Source organism: Panthera tigris, chromosome E3 (assembly GCF_018350195.1).
Source record: "Panthera tigris isolate Pti1 chromosome E3, P.tigris_Pti1_mat1.1, whole genome shotgun sequence".
NCBI classification, from domain to species: Eukaryota; Metazoa; Chordata; class Mammalia; order Carnivora; family Felidae; genus Panthera; species Panthera tigris.
In genome coordinates, this window is record NC_056675.1 from 31,489,660 (window position 1) to 31,503,347 (window position 13,688).

The window sequence follows — 13,688 nt, forward strand, 5'->3', positions numbered from 1 at the left end:
TAGCCTGTGAATTTCACTGGCAAAGACCAGTCCTCCGCTGCAATCTACAAGTCGGATAAAGATTTACAAATGAAAATATTCGAAACACATTATCTGCACCTGTGGAAAGTTAAAAAAACACCTAAAGAGCTGACACTGGGAACTAGTTGAATGAACAGTAACAGAGCATATCGTCAAATGCTATTTAGCCCTTAAAACTCATACCAAGAGCTTCTAGTGAAGACCCACAGGTTTAAAATATAAAATGAAAAGTAAGCGGGATATAAAACTACATACTAAGTATGTTCCCAACTATGCTAAAAAAAAAAAAAATCTTAAAGGGAATTAGGTGAAAAAAATTAAGAGCCACTTGGCAAAGGAATTACTGCTGATGTCTTTCTTGCCTTTATGCTTTCCTGAACTTAGCTCCTTTCCAAAATAAGCATTAAAGAAATATTCTTGTCTCAAAAACCAGAAATATTGCTACCTTGAGCTACAACAAATGAAGAAATACGATTTAAAAGTTATGATGAGGAAAAAGTGTACAACTATTTTATTTTAAATGCTTATAGAGAACTTGAAATACATTTCTTTTTAAGTTTAGATCATAATGTTAAGCAAAAAAAAAAAAAAGAATATCTACAAAAAGATTTTAAAAAGTGTTTCTAACCCACAAATAAAAAATATGCAGGGGCACCTGGGTGGCTCAGTCACTTAAGGATCCGAGTTTGGCTCAGGTCATGGTCTCACGGTTCTTGAGTTCCAGCCCCACTTCAGGATTCATCATCCTCTGCCCTCCTGAGATTCTCTCTCTCTCTCTCCCTCTCTGCCCCTTGCTCACTCGTTCTCTCTCTCTCTCTCTCTCTCTCTCTTTCTCTCTCAAAAGAAGAAAAAGAGGGGCACCTGGGTGGCTCAGTTGGTTAAGTGTCTGACTTTGGCTCAGGTCATGATCTTGTGGTTCACAAGCTCAAGCTCTGCTCAAGCTGAGCTGACAGCTCAGAGCCTGGAGCCTGCTTCAGATTCTGTGTCTCCCTCTCTCTCTGCCCCTTTCTGGCTCACGCTCTGTCTCTCTCTGTCCTTCAAAAGTACATAAATGTTAAAAAAAAATTTTTTTTTTTGTAAAAAAAGAAGAAAAAGAAAAGATGCTCAAGGGGAACCTGGGTGGCTCAGCTGGTGAAGCACCTGACTCTTGATTTCAGCTCAAGTCATATTTTCATGGTATAGGAGTTTGAGTCCTGCATCAGGCTCCACACTGACAGTGTGCAGCCTGCTTGGGATTCTCTCTCCCTCTCTCTCTGCCCCTTCCCTGCTCGCTCACTCTCTCTCTTTCAAAAATAAATAAATAAACTTTAAAAAAAATACAAACTAGTAGAATTAAAAAACTAAAAGTAATTAGAACGATTATTGGAACCGTAACTTGGAAAGGGTTCGGCCAAGAGAGAAAATGCAGAAGCCGAATGTTACATAGGATTCAATTTTTGTAAAACAATAGCAATAAAACCTGTGTTTTATTTGTAAAAATTCTGAGAACATGGAGAAAACCGCAGAACAAATAAATCTCGGTCATGAACACAAGGTACCCAGAGGGAGGGAAGGGAGTAAAAAAGAGAACAAAAAAAAAAGTTGACACAGAACCAGAAAAAAAAATGCAAGCCTGGTAAGGGCGAAAACTCACAAGGCAATAGTTTTCAAGACAGTGTTAAGTGTGAGCGTTTTGAGGGTGTAAAAAGAAAGTAAAAAAAATCAAATGTATGTTCTACCAGAAGAGCGAGAAATCAAAACAATAAGCAATTCTTAAATGGGTTAAATCGTAATTTCTGACCATTTTCACAAGTTACTAACACCAACACAGGATCTGTCTTCTCTGGGGTGGACAGACCTCCAGCTCTCTCCGGAAGCAAACACTGTCCCAACTTCTCCCGGCAGAAGAGACGTTTCAAAATCAGGAACAGGGGCTGGCGGCTGGGAAGGAAATCAGCTGAAGGGGCTGGTGACATTAAAAGGGAAAAAGAACGGAGACGAGAGTCCCTAGATGCAGAAGGAGGGAATAAATGGGAAATGAGACACAGAAGGGGCATTAAGCCAGTGGCCCATGAGTCTCCAAGCCTGGTGGGAACCCACAGTCTGGGAGAAAGAAAACTTCACGCCAAAGCCTGCTTTCAAACAAAAGGGAACAATTGAAAACCAGTTTGTTCTGATTTCTGGCCGCACCTTAGAGCCAGAGAACGGACGTCTCATCCCCCGTGTCCATTCAGCACCTCAGGCTTATCAAGGCTCAGTCACAATGCTTCTCCATCCTTCCGTCTCTCCTCCCAAGAGCACTCCCTCCACCCAGCCCCCCTGTCCCCTGCTCCCCGGGCCCCATCGCACCCCAGCCATCCCCCCCACCTCCTCGGGAAATGCAGATCTGACTATATTGTCCTTTATTTCTCTCTCACCCACGCCACACTTTGCCATGGCATACAGTCCATGACACAATTTCAGAAGGGACACAGATGAACATTTCTATGTTAATCACTTCAATGCATCAAGAAAATCTATAACCAGCCGTCCGTCTTTGATATCACTGATGCTGTTACTTAGGACAAGACCAGAGTCATAAGGCAGGGCCTTCAAATTCCACCACAAGCCAACACCTGGCTCAGACGGTGTAGAGAAATGGCAAAAACTGTGAAAATGGTATGCAAATAGCCACAGCCTAAGAAATGATACCCTAACTGGGGTGCCTGGGGGGCTCAGTCAGTTAAGCATCCAACTCTTGATTTCGGCTCAGGTCGTGATCTCACAGCTCATGAATTCAAGCCCCATACTGGGCTCTCCGCTGACAGCGTGGAGCCTGCTTGGGACTCTCTCTTCTTCTCTCTGGCCCTCCCCTGCTCTCTCTCTCTCAAAATGAATTTAAAAAAAAAAAAAAAAAAGAGGGGCACCAGGGTGGCTCAGTCAGTTGAGCGTCTGACTTCAGCTCAAGTCATGATCTGGTGGTTCATGAGTTCGAGCCCCATATCGGGCTCACTGCTGTCAGCCTGTCGGCACACAGCCCGCTTTGGATCCTCTGTCCCCCTTCTTTCTGCCCCTCCCCTACTTACGCTCTCCCTCTCAATAAATAAATAAAACATAAAAAAAAAAAAAAACAATTTAGGGGCACCTGGGTGGCTCGTCAGTTAAGCAACGGACTCTTGGTTTCACCTCAGGTCATGATCTCACTGTACAGGAGTTCGAGCCCCAGGTCAGGATCCGCACTAACAATGCTTGGGATTCTTCTCCCCCTCTCTTTCTGCCTCTCCCCAGGTCCTGCTCAATCGCTTGCTCTCTCTCTCTTTCAAAATAAATAAATAAACTTAAAATAAAATAAAATTTAAAAAAAATAAAGAAAAAGAAAAACAATGATATCCTAATGGATAAAGTTCAAACACCTAATGACTTTCCAGATCACCTCCCAACACCTACAACACATCATCCACAATCCCCCCTTTTGCTCATGCCTGCCTCCACCTTCGCACTTCCTACTCCTGCTGCTGGAATTCCCATTCTTCCCATGTGACCACTAAAGACCCAGTACTCACCTCTCACGTCTATACTATGTAATTGTTACTACAGGCCTCCTTGACTGTCCGCAATTTACATGCCCGTCTCCTGGACTCAATCGGAGAAACATCTCGTCCAGTTTACGTCCCTAATGCCAACACAGTAGTCTACCAATAGATAACTGTGGCATAGCGGAATTAATGAGCGATCATTCTAGCCTTTCGTTTCCAAATTGGCCCAAACACTGGTATGTCAAGTCATAGGGAGACAATGTATTGAGTTTTAGTAAGTTCTTACTGGCTGTGCCAAGCAAACATTGTTATATACAAGGAAGCGGGGACCATGATTATCATCTGATGTTCCGGATGATACAACAGAGGCCTAGAGAAGATAATCAAGTCCAAAATTACACGGCTGGTAATTGGTGATTTGTGGCTGGGTGGGCCTCTCCCGTCAGAGCTTAGACTTCAGGCTCATGGCCTCTCTCTGCTATCGGGACAGTGATGATGATGGTGATGGTGATGACAGTGCTTGCATATTGTTTCCCCTGGGCCAAGCACTATTGTCAGTGGCTATAAACAATACAAATATTTATTGATATTCAGACATGGAAATGTGCTCAGATTTGCTAAATGCCCTAGAGTTCCCCTATAGCTAAAAATAATCTTTTTACAAAAAGAAATCAATTCATTTGATCACTACAGTAAAATAAAAGAATATACAACATGAAAAAATATATATATACAGGGGCGCCTGGGTGGCTCAGTCGGTTAAGCATCTGACTCCAGCTCAGGTCATGATCTTGCGGTTCGTGGGTTTGAGCTCTGTGTTGGGCCCTGCGCTGACAGCTCAGAGCCTGGACCCTGCTTCGGATTCTGTGTCTCCCTCTCTCTCTGCCCCTCCCCTTCTTGGGCATGCTCTCGCTCTCTCTCAAATAAATAAATGTTAAAAAAAATTATTTATACACACACACACACACACACACACACACATAATGTGGAACCACCTACTACAGATCCTCAAAGTGGAAATGAAGCACTCAGGAGGATAGAAAATCCAATTAATGAACCCCAAGATTTTTTGCAGGATGAGAAGAATTAAAACATCCAGGCAACACCTCAAACTAATAGCTTGGGAAGAAACCCATGACAAACTGAAGACAAAAATCACATGATGAACAAGACCTTTAAAAGAAGAAAAGGAATGCCTGACAAAGCCATTTGGTTTCATAAGTGTCCAGAGGAATCCATAACGACAGTTTTCAACTGTGCTGAGAATAACATTAAGGAACAGCAAAGGTCGGCTGGTTTTGTTTTGTAGCTTCCTGAAAAGTTCACGAACGTTTCTAACTCTTCACAGGTAAAGAAAAATCACCAAAACAAATCACTCTTCCCTAGCAAGCTTTGAAAGGAGAAGAAATGCTCCTTTCTCTGACTTCTTCTGGCAACATTCCCTGAAAGGATCACAAAAATGTACATTTCCTAAATGTTCTGAGACAAATACTCAAAGCCAACCCATTGCCACCCATCACGGCAAAGAGACCCAGTGCGCAGAGAATATTTACCAAGTGTCCGGACACTTTACATAAAATTACAACGACAGTAACAATAGCTAACAATTTCTGGAAACATACTGGCTGTTCGGCTTCACATGAACTGACTCAGAGCTCTACTGAGTCGATAAAGTTACTGCTGTTCCCATTTACAGATGAGGACGTTGAGGCACAAGAAAGTCAAAACTTGCCCACAGTCCAACATGACTGGGGACTGGCGACAAGAGGATTCAAACTGAGCTCCAATTCCCACACTCATCCTGCCGGCCCCAAGTTTGGGTCGCTGCCGATAATTCCAATGGACACCTTCCAGACGGTGTTCTGTAATTCCACGGAGGAAGGAGACGCTTCTGAGGAACAATAACGTATCTGGCCCTTGAGGTGACTTCCAGTGTCTGCTGAGTCCTTGGGCCATTATTTCCGGAAGGCAAACTATTCAAAACACACATTACAGCCTCTCCCAAGGCCAGTGTGGCTGACAGTACGTGGAATAATTTTCACGAAGCACAAGAATGGGTCTTTGTTCTGAGGGCCAAACAGAGCAGGACCGCAACTCCGACGGGAAGGGGTGAGGAGAAACGCTGCGCTCGGGAGTCTGCTGACTGCCCCACTTCCTCCTGGGGGGCTTTCGGAGGACAAAATCATGCAAGGAGCCTCGCCTGCCATTTCCTTTCATGTCCGTGGTGTCTTGACGCTTTACATCTTGCTGTGTGATGCTGTGTCATCTCCGAAAGATCAAACACATCTGCCTCCCACAGGCTCACGCTTTGCGATTTCGGCTATAACAGAATAACATTGTGTACAAAAGGCACACGGGCAGCGCTCTTTCCCAGACTTGAGCCATTCACAAACACATGGGCAACTTTTGTTACATCCGAGCATGGGTAGGCTGGTTTACTTGTCCTGGGTTTGACTCCTGTTTTCCACGGGAGAGACGCCTGTTTGACAAGGGAAAACTCTATTGCTGTCGCAGCACTGGGCCCCACAGAGCAAGCCCCTGTGCCGCTCTGCTGGAGGAAGGCTAAGCCCGAAGCCTCTGTTTAGACAGGAGGAGGGGGCTGTGCTGGACACACTTTGAACCGTAGGATACTGTTGTCTTCGCAGGTCGAAAGGACCAAGTATCAGTAATTTCATTTCATTCAACCTCACATTAATACCAAACCAGGTCTCTCCCCCAGTATCGCTGAGACTGGAAAAGAAAAGGCGAACCACTGAGCCATTAGGCAGCTGAGGGGAATTGAATGCCCTGACATTTAACACTTAATATTAAGTACTTTTTGGGGAAACGGTGTGTTAGGAAAACCACGAGGGGCTATAGTGTCAGAGAACAGGACCACAGTAGGAAAACAAAGTCTGTCTCCAATCCTGTTCACCACCTACAAACCACGTGACCCACCTAACCAAAGTGCATGCTCCAGCACCAATGGGTACTAGATACAAAGTCAATGCTACAAAAATGACCAGCCTCCAAGGTTTTACACCTGTAAGAGCAGGGAAATTACCCTACTCCTGCTTGCCTACCCCTCAGGGTCATTGCAAGGATCAAAGGACACCCATCACATAGACATGAACATTTTTATTTTTTATTTTTTAATGTTTATTTAATTTTTTGAGAGAGAGAGAGAGAGAGAGAGAGAGAGAGAGAGAGAGAGAGAGACCGAGCACAAGGAGGTGAGGGGCAGAGAGAGGGAGACACAGAATCTGCAGCAGGTTCCAGGCTCTGAGCTGTCAGCACAGAGCCGGATATGGGGCTCAAACTTGTGAACTGCGAGATCATGACCCGAGCCCAAGTTTGCTGCTTAACCGACTGAGCCACACAGGTACCCCTAGACACGAACATTTTTAAACCACATGGTATTGTCACAAGAAAGCCTATCACTACAATACAGCAGCAACAGGGGACAACTGGTGGGCATTAGGGCCACCCTGTGTTCATTCATAACAGCCACCTTCATAACAGCACCCAGATTTCATTTGAAAGTTTACTTCTGCCTCACTGGATCCTGTCTTGGGATGGTGACCCAAGGAAACACCTCGCACTACGCAAGCCAGCAGGCTCCCAGGAAGCTCCTTCAGCCAAATCCTTCTGCTGGTGGCGAGCAGGTGGTCAGGTGACCTGAGACTGAGACTGGCCAGTCAGGTGTTTCCTCCCTAGACCTTCAATCTTGACCAGAATGAGAGTCACTCTGCCAGCGGCACCTTAACTGGACCAGCATTCCTGCTAAGAGACACCTCTGGGCCCCTGTGTCCAGCACAGGAGCCTTCCAAAGTTGTCTTGACTCCTTCCCATCTCCAAACCCGGCCTTCCATCAATTCTACAAGCCCACAACATCCTTAGCTGGAGATTCCTGTTGCTTGTTGCCCAAGAGCCTTGGCAGATACAGCTGTGTGCCAGCCTTTCAAAAGTTCCTACTGGTGGGGCACCTGGGTGGCTCAGTCGGTTGGGCGTCTAACTTCGGCTCAGGTCATGATCTCACAGTCCGTGAGTTCGAGCCCCGCGTCAGGCTCTGTGCTGATGGCTCAGAGCCTGAAGCCTGCTTCAGATTCTGTGTCTCCCTCTCTCTCTGACCCTCCCCCGTTCATGCTCTGTCTCTCTCTCTCTCTCAAAAATAAATAAACATTAAAAAAAAAAATTAAAAAAAAAAAGTTCCTACTGGTGTTCGTCCAACCAACTGGAATCTGGCTATGACCCTAAGCCAACACTCACAGTCATGCCCAGAACTTTACCTACGACAGTCCATTTTCAATGGCCTTCAAAGGTAACACTTGGCCTTTTAAGAGAAGATCCCTTCCAAGTATCCATTATATCTTAGTAGTCACTTGTTCTCAGTTTCCTATAGGAGAATGACACAGAAGAGACACGTCTCGGGACGTGGGGTCTGAGAACTGTACCCAGAGTTATGTGGAAAGGAATCTTCCACCTTCGGGAACATCGAAAAGTCTCACTAATACACATTTGCCCTTCCCTTCCATCTGCAGACTAGTGCCTGCATCAGTAGACCGCATGGCAGGAGTCCCAGCTGAGTGAGGACCGTCCCCACCAGACTTCACTCCGTATGGAGTGAAATTAACACTCCGACGTGTTTGGCTCTTTTGCACACAGTATCTGACTTAATCCTCCCAAATGGCAGGGCAGCTCTGATTCCGACCACCTTTTCAGATGCGTGCATTTTCCCCACACCACCAAGCGATTCTCTGACACCAGCTGGGTGTCCTACACCTCAACTCAATTCTGACATTTTCCACCTGGAGACAACATTAGAGACCCCACAGGTGAAGGTCTGTTCTGCAAAGAAGCTGTTGGTGTGGCTTGTCGCGCATTTCCGCCCAGAGCCGCGCACACACAGTCATGGGGGGCTTACTAGTCGGCTTGTGCTCTGTATCCGGGCTCAGGATCAGAACTGGCCCTTCTGTCCCCGACGCCAAGAGGAATTAATTCGCCTCACCTCCTTGAGCCAGACCAGGCTGGGCCCCTGGAATGGATCAGGGAGGGCAGAGAAATATGCACACACCCAGGCTCCAGAGATTGTGAGATACAATAAGAGAAACAGAGGAAAACACGGCTCGCTCAGGACCGCACTCGGGCAGACTTAATAAATCACATACGGGTAAGTGTAGATGTTGCCCCGGTGGGAAGACTTAGTCAGAAGTCCCACCTGAGGGGAGGGCGCTCTGCTCAGGACGCTCCATCGGGACTCCAATGGGGCTGCTCGCCGCTGGGCTCCCCCAGCCAGAAGGCTGGATGTTGTGAGTACCCGATTTGATGAATTTAGCCTTCTCTGCTCTTCTCTGTATTTTTCTCCCTCTTTATGTTTACTGGAATTGTTGAATTGCTTATATTCCCTTTCCCTCATAATTAATAGAGCTTTCCTCCACGAAACCAAAAGTGTGGCTATGGTGAATTAGTACTATTCAGAACAAGGTCTCAGTTCTATGAGACGCCACACATCCCCCCGCCCCCCCCAACCCCGGTCACAAGCCCAGGCTGTCACCTGTACTTCTGCCTGACCGGCTGTGTATCTCAAACATTCCCACGGCCTCCTCCGGGGGTTAGATGAATTTGCCAGAGCGACTCACAGAACTCAGAGAAACATTTTACTTACTAGATAACCGGCTTATTAGAAGAGGATGATGTGAACTCAGGAACAGCCGGGGGGAGGGCTGCGCGGGGCCAGGTAAAGGAAGAGAACACGCAACTTCCGTGCCCTCCTCAGGAGCGCCTCTCTCCCTGCACCCCTGTGTGCTCATCAACACAGGAGCTCTCAGGACCCCATCCTTTTGGGTTTGTATGAAGATTTCATGACATAGGCACAACTGATTAAATCACCAGGAGCTGGCAACTGAACTCCACCTCCAGCTCCTCACCTCTGCCCCGGGGAGGGAGGAGGGGGGGCTGCTGGGAAAGAAAGTTCCAACCATTTAATAGCGTGGCTGGTTCTCCTGGCCACCAGCCCCCAACCTTTGGGACTTTCTAAAAGTCACTGTATTCACATAACAGAAGACACCTTCATGGCTCTCATCACTTTGGAAATTCCAGGGGTTTTACAGCACAAGGCCAAGAATGGCAAAGAACAAATATGTTTCCTGTTTAAATCAAGATATCACAGTAGACCTAATTCTTGGGCTCTGAGAAGTTAGGCAGGTGGCTCAACCGCAAAGGGGAAGAGCCAGACTTGAAGCCAGGCAGTGAGAGCCAGAGCTCTCTCCCGCCAGCCTGCCCAGGGCACATCCCCAACCTCCTAGACATAGCCCTCAAGTCATGTTCTGTAATCACTGCCCCACTGGGCTATCTTCCCCAGTAGAAAAAAAGCCACCCGAAGGGTAGAAACACTCCTGAGACACTTGAGAAGGCCCCGTGTCCAGCACAGAACCTGACACCAGCTAAGCATTCAGCAACTAACTGCTGAACAAATGAGTGACCCAATAAATATTTATTGAGCACTTACTATGTGCCAGGCACTGTGGACACAGTGTGCGCAAAATAGGTTTATTTCCAGCTTGTCATGCAGTTGAACAGATAAACGTAATCAATCCATCGTACCAACGCATAATGTGAAACAGAGATTTCTAGACCCTGACAGTATTGAGCAGGGGTCACAAAGGACAACCCCTCGCAGAAAGTGTGCAGATCCATGGTACAGAGCAAGGAAAATAGATCCAGATGATTGGGACTTTGGGGTCTGGTGGGGCAGGGGGAGAACTGCAGTCAGGGGACCTGAAGACTTTCCCGACAATTATTCAAAGGCTTTGAAAACAAACAAAACAAAACAAAACCAGAAAAGGCCAGGCCAGAGTAGCTGGAGCAAAGAGCCAGACTGTATCAGGGATGCGAGTCTTTTTCCAAAGAGCGAAGGTTCTCTATGGCAGAGTGAAGGGACGGCAACTGCATTCTTCGTAAGTCTCTCTGTGCAGAGGAAGCAGGACAAAAAGGAAGGCAGGGAGTCAGTCGATGGCAGCCATCCTATGGGGGGTGTGGTGACCGGGACAGGGTGATAGCGGGGAGCTGGAAAGCAGTGAATAATACATGTGAGGTGACCTCTGGTGCTGGGCCATTTGTCAGGGGTGGAGAAGAAAGGGGACTCATCTATCTTTCCAGACCCCACAACAAAATGTTCTTAACTGCAAGGTTAAGCTTTGTCACAATATAAGGACAATGATGCGGCCTTTCCTGTATGAAGGTGGTGCCACCTCTACCCAAACATATTGCAAAGATAAGACCAAGACTCTGATATGGAGAAGGAACCCTCAATGTGGGGGAAAAACAATTTTTTTTGATGTTCATTTATTTTTGAGAGACAGACCGTGAGCAGCAAAGGGGCAGAGAGAGAGGGAGACACAGAATCCAAAGCAGGCTCCAGGCTCCAAGCTGTCAGCACAGAGCCCGACGCGGGGCTAGAACTCACGAACTGTGAAATCATGACCTGAGCCACAGTCGGATGCTTAACCAACCGAGCCACTCAGGCGCCCCAAAACAATTTTTTTAAACACAGCTTCAAAATCAACATAATCACTAATTGTAGCCTAACACGGGAAGAATGGACTTCGGGGCCCGAGAAACTAGGGTCCCACTTTCAACTCTAAGTTTCTCAGATGTCTAACCTTGGCTGCATTACTCTACTTGACGGAGTCTGTTTTCTCGTCCGTGAAGAAGGAGTAACACGACCACTCCAGACACTGTGTAGGAGACTAAGCGTCAACATGCACAAGGAGTGGCCAGCGACGTGAGAAGCAGTAACTATCGGGGCACCTGGATGGCGCAGTTGGTTAAGCATCTGACTCTTGACCTCAGCTCAGGTCACCATCTCACAGTTTGTGAGTTCAAGCCCCCCATCGGGCTCTGTGCTGATGGGGTGGAGCCTGCCAGGGATTCGGTCTCTGCTTCTCTCTGCTCCTCTGCCATGTGTGTGCATTCTCTCTCTCTCTCTCTCTCTCTCTCTCTCTCTCTCTCTCTCTCAAAATAAATAAGAAGCAGTAACCATTATTATTAACATAAAGCAGCACCCTCCTTTTAGCCATAAACCACAGCTCTCATTGAAGGAGTTAACTTTCTAACTTCTATGAAACCTAATATTTTACCTACTAAAAACTTTAGTAGTATATTCTATTATATAAGAACACACTCATTTAACATTTAGAGATGGATTCTCTCTCTCAAGAAAAGAACAGGATAATTACGAAAATAAAAAAGTGATGGAGAAGTCCTGAGCACACACACCCTCACCCATGCACACACATGCATGCACACGCACTCACACACATATGTGTAGCTGGTCTAGGATGGGAGGGAGAATTGCATCATTAATGAATGAGCCTCCCAGATGATTCTGATGCAGGTGGACCTTGTGTCCCCAAATCAGGACCCCTGTGCTGACCAAGGCCAGGCCCCATAGTAGAGCCTCAAGAACAACTGTAAAATGCAAATCATAAAAAAAAAGAATTATTCTATATTTACACTTATTAAAACTGTATGCTATGGGGTGGAAGGACAGACAAAAAGATCAATGAAACAGAAACAGACATTGACAAGTAAGTAAATAAAAATCTCAGTAAGGATACAGCTTTTATACTCTTAAGGATAAAGCTTTTCCTCTGGCACTTTCCATTGCTATTTTATCTTCCAGGAAACGCCTACAGATTTACGTCCGTTTTACTTACTGCTTATGAGTACTCTGCTGGGAAGGAGAGAGGTCAGGACCCAGGGCCTGCCTGCTGTCTCCATGTTCACAGTCAAGGCACAAAAGCATTCATAAACCAGTTATTACAATGCAACATGGCAAGTTCTGTAATAACAATAATTTCATCTACTGAAACAAAAGAGAACTGAAACAATAAATCAGTCTAATGATCTGATGCCACAACCACATACTAAGAACCAAATGTGCGACAGGCACAAAATGTCTGTGCAAAAGAGAGATACACACTAGAGGAGTCGCCCCTCGGCCCTCAAAGCTCACAAGCCTCGTGGTGCCACAGATTAAACAGCTGACTACGATACGATGCCGTGCACGCGCTCACCCAGTCGCTCACCCTGACGGGTCTTTCCTAAGCACCTTCTACACGCTTCCAGGCATCAGACTTACATCAGTGATCAAGACAGCAAACATCCCTGTCTGCACAAAGCTGACATGACCACACCCAGAGACAGAAACCAACAAAATAAACAAGCCTAACATACAGTCTGTCAGCTGGTGGTAAGTGCCAGGGAGAAAAACCAGGTGAAGGAGAGACAGGATACGGGAGGGGTACAGTGTTAAACCTGCACCAGTTTCAAATAGTCCCTGCAGCTCTATGACAATGTGGCGCTGTGCGCTTTGCTCCAGCTGGTAAAGTGTGTCACAGACACAGGTCTGAAAGGACAGACCAGGAACGGGCTCTGCTGGGCGGGCTGGGGTGAGTGGGCCGGGCCACGGCCAGTCTCCGGAATGACATGAGCACCGAGCAAGCGAGTTCCCTCATTTCCCTTCCTTTGCGGGGAATGTTCCTCCCGCCACCATGAATCACTGAATGACTTCACAAAGCAAATGCCTGTGTGTCTCTTACCTTTGCCAAAACATTCCCATCTCCTCCCAGGCAACGTGAGAAGCTTACACAATTATGTCAGTCCTTCCCGGGTCAGGAAAGTCAATGCCAATTTTGGGGCTTCTTTTGTATATATATATATATATATATATATATATAAAGGAAACAAGCAATCACAGTATAAAATATGAAGACCAACAGAAAGTATAAAGATTCCCAATATTCTTAGACCCAGGATTACCTGTGTTCACATTCTGGTATGTTCTTCTCCAGAGTGGTGGTTTAACATAGCTAGCATCACTCTGCATCGACATAACTTTATATCCTGGTCTTTTCATTTTAACTACATAATTTGTAAATTACTACATGTGCATTTCTCTGCTTCAAGTCAATGCTGTGTGGACATCAATTTAATGGCTATGTGACATTCTGTTCTACTGATGCTCTGCTTAGATTTCTGACTTGCCATCATTATCAATTACCCTGAAAATAACCTTATGCAGAAAGGTATTTCAAACAATTTCCTCAGAACGGACTACCAGAAGGAGTAGTACAGGAAGCCGCGAATACGCGACAGGAGCTGTCACTGCGTAGGTGGTCCACAGCTTACCCA

At 46.2% G+C, this 13,688-nt stretch overlaps 1 protein-coding gene across 8 annotated transcripts in view; it reads right to left on the bottom strand.

The window, feature by feature from the left end:
* The window catches only part of SNX29 (sorting nexin 29), a 495,580-nt gene that overhangs the window by 461,317 nt on the left and 20,575 nt on the right, over positions 1-13,688 (bottom strand). The window lies entirely within an intron of this gene.